Consider the following 3,318-nt stretch of genomic DNA (forward strand, 5'->3'; position numbering starts at 1 on the left):
ACATAGTTGACTACCTAAAAGCTAGAAGCTGCATATTCTTATATCGTATGATATCAACAAAGATACCTACTTACTTATACAATAAACTTGTTTTTTGCAAATCTGCGCGCTGGTGTAATATTGGTTTTGCCAGACTTTAATTATGCGAGTTCAACAAGGCTGTTCTTCGTCAATGCCATAAGTATTTGGAACTCCATTCCGGCTGCTACGAAGAACATTATGAACCAAAGCAACTACAGACAAGTTCTTTATAATTATTTTTCTCAAAATTAGGTTTAAACTGGCCATCTAGATCAATGTTTCAATCATCATCTATAATTTATTTCATTAATTCTGTTTATATCGCTTATCTTTTTTTTTAACTTAGTTTTCCTTATAAGATTATTAAATACATTTTATATAAATTCACCAAGTAATATGACTTAAATTTAGTCTCAAATTTTGTATTTTTTTTTGTCTCCTTTAATATTTGTATGTTGTGCTATAAAAGATTTTATATCTTATTGTACTAATTACTTTGCATAGTCATTGCGCTGGGTATGCAGTTACAGTTGCATGGCTATACTCAATCCCGAATCTTGCGTCCTCGTTCGCGCACTCTGCGCAACGTGAGCAACCCATGTGCGAGATGCGGTAACCAATCCGAGTGGAGCCTTGGGTCACGACAGAAAGAGAGGGAGCTTCGGTGGGGCCACTCTGACTTATTCGGTTTAAGGGCTCACTGAAGTCTGCAGCGTCTGTTCACCAGTAGGTGCGGCTGCAAGCGGGTGTCTGCTTGGAGCAAGCGGCTCGCTATATAAACGTGTATTTGGTTGCGAAACCACCCCCGTCCCAGCAATGGGTTGTGCGCTGGGCTTGGGACCCGCCACGTAAAAACCACTTCCAGTGAAGAAGCAAGGCAAAGCCTCGGATGAGACCCCCCTTATGATGACGACCACGGCAAATGTTTAAAGGACTATGATTTGAGGGCATGCACCTGGAATGTCCGGACCCTTAATGGGGAAGGTGCCTCAGCCCGGCTGGTTGATGTCCTCGTAAGGACAAAAGCTGGCATCACCGCCATCCAAGAAATGCGTTTGACGGGGCAAGGCAAACAATGTCTGGGGCCTTGCGACGTCTACTACAGCTGCCATGTAAAGGAGCGCAAATTCGGAGTTGGATTTGTGGTGGGAGAGAGACTCCGTCGCCGAGTACTGTCGTTCACCCCGGTGGACGAGCGTCTAGCCACAATCCGCATCAAAGTGAGATTCTTCAACATCTCGCTCATCTGCGCCTATGCCCCGACGGAAGAGAAGGATGAGGCATCCAAGGATCTCTTCTATGAGCGCTTGGAGCGCACGTACGAGCGCTGGCCCCGTCATGATATCAAAATCGTGCTTGGCGACTTCAATGCCAGGGTGGGCAAAGAAGGGATCTTTGGAACCACCGTCGGAAAATTCAGCCTCCACGACGAAACGTCCGACAACGGATTGAGGCTGATCGACTTCGCCGGGGCCCGAAACATGGTAGTATGCAGTACTAGGTTCAAGCATAAAAAGATCCATCAAGCTACCTGGCTGTCTCCGGATCGAAAAACGAGAAACCAAATCGATCATGTTGTGATAGACGGAAGGCACGCTTCCAGTGTTTTAGACGTACGCGTACTCCGAGGCCCAAACATCGACTCGGACCACTATCTTGTTGCAGCCAAGATACGCACCCGCCTCTGTGCAGCAAAAAATGTGCGCCCAAATATGCAAGGAAAGCTTAACGTCGAAAAGCTGCAATCACAACAGACAGCCAGCGCTTTCGCTACTCGACTCTCACACCTGCTCTCAGAGAGCATTCTTCAACAAACCGACATATGCGAGCAGTGGAACCACATTTCCCGCTCATTAAGTACCGCCGCCGAAGAAGTATTCTGATTTCAGCGAGCCCGAAAGAACAACTGGTACGATGAGGAGTGTCAGGAAGCTGCAGAGAAAAAAGATGCCGCCTACAGGGCCACGCTGCGATCGGGGGCAACGCGCGCTATGTTGGACCGCTATAGGGATCTGAAGAGGGAAGCGAGACGTATTTGCCGCAACAAGAAGAGAGAGGCCGAAATACGTGAGTGCGAAGAGCTTGAAATGCTGGCCGACAGGAGGAATGCCCGAAAATTTTACCAGAGAGTTAGGCGACTTACGGAAGGTTTAAAGAGCGGGGCGCGCTCCTGTAAGAACAATAATGGCGACCTAGTAGCTGATGTCCAGAGCGTACTTAAATTATGGAGGGAACACTTTTCCGCCCTACTAAATGGTAGCAGCACAAAAAGTTGTGGAGAAGAAGAACCCGAGCCCGCAGTCGATGATGACGGAGTCAACGTTCCACCGCCTGACTATGACGAGGTACGTATAGCAATAACGCGGCTGAAAAACAACAAAGCTGCTGGAGCTGACAGCCTGCCAGCTGAGCTATTCAAGTACGGCGGCGAGGAGTTGATAAGGTGCATGCATCAACTCTTGTGCAGAATATGGTCAGATGAACGCATGCCCGACGACTGGAATTTAAGTGTGCTGTGCCCAATCCACAAGAAAGGTGACCCCGCCATTCGCGCCAACTACCGCGGGATCAGCCTTCTAGGCATAGGTTACAGGGTCTTATCGAGCGTACTGTGTGAAAGACTTAAGCCCACCGTCAATGAACTGATTGGGCCTTATCAGTGTGGCTTTAGACCTGGAAAATCCACCATAGACCAGGTATTCACAATACCCCAAATCTTGGAAAAGACCCGCGAGAAAAGGATCGAAACTCACCACCTATTTGTCGACTTTAAAGCCGCCTTTGACAGAACTAAAAGGAGTTGCCTATACGCCGCTATGTCTGAATTTGGCATCCCCTCAAAACTTATACGGCTGTGTAAAATGACGTTGAGCAATACCACCAGTTCCGTCAGAATTGGAAAAGACCTCTCCGAGCCGTTCGCCACAAAACGGGGTTTCAGACAGGGCAACTCCCTTTCATGTGACTTCTTTAATCTGATGTTGGAGAAGATAATAAGAGCTGCAGAACTGAACCGCTCAGGAACAATTTACTACAAGAGCGTGCAATTGCTGGCTTATGCCGATGACATCGACATCATCGGTAACAAAAACCGCGAAGTCTGTTCTGCCTTTTCCAAGTTGGATAGGGAAGCAAAGCGCATGGGTCTGGTGGTAAACGAGGACAAGACGAAGTATCTCCTGTCATCAAACAAACAGTCAGCACATTCGCGCCTTGGCACCCACGTCACTGTTGACAGTTACAATTTCGAGAAAGTAGAGAATTTCGTTTACTTGGGAACCAGCATTAACACCGATA

This window comes from Rhagoletis pomonella, unplaced genomic scaffold (assembly GCF_013731165.1).
Source record: "Rhagoletis pomonella isolate Grant_MI unplaced genomic scaffold, Rhpom_1.0 Rhpom_scaffold_00017, whole genome shotgun sequence".
Taxonomy (NCBI): domain Eukaryota; kingdom Metazoa; phylum Arthropoda; class Insecta; order Diptera; family Tephritidae; genus Rhagoletis; species Rhagoletis pomonella.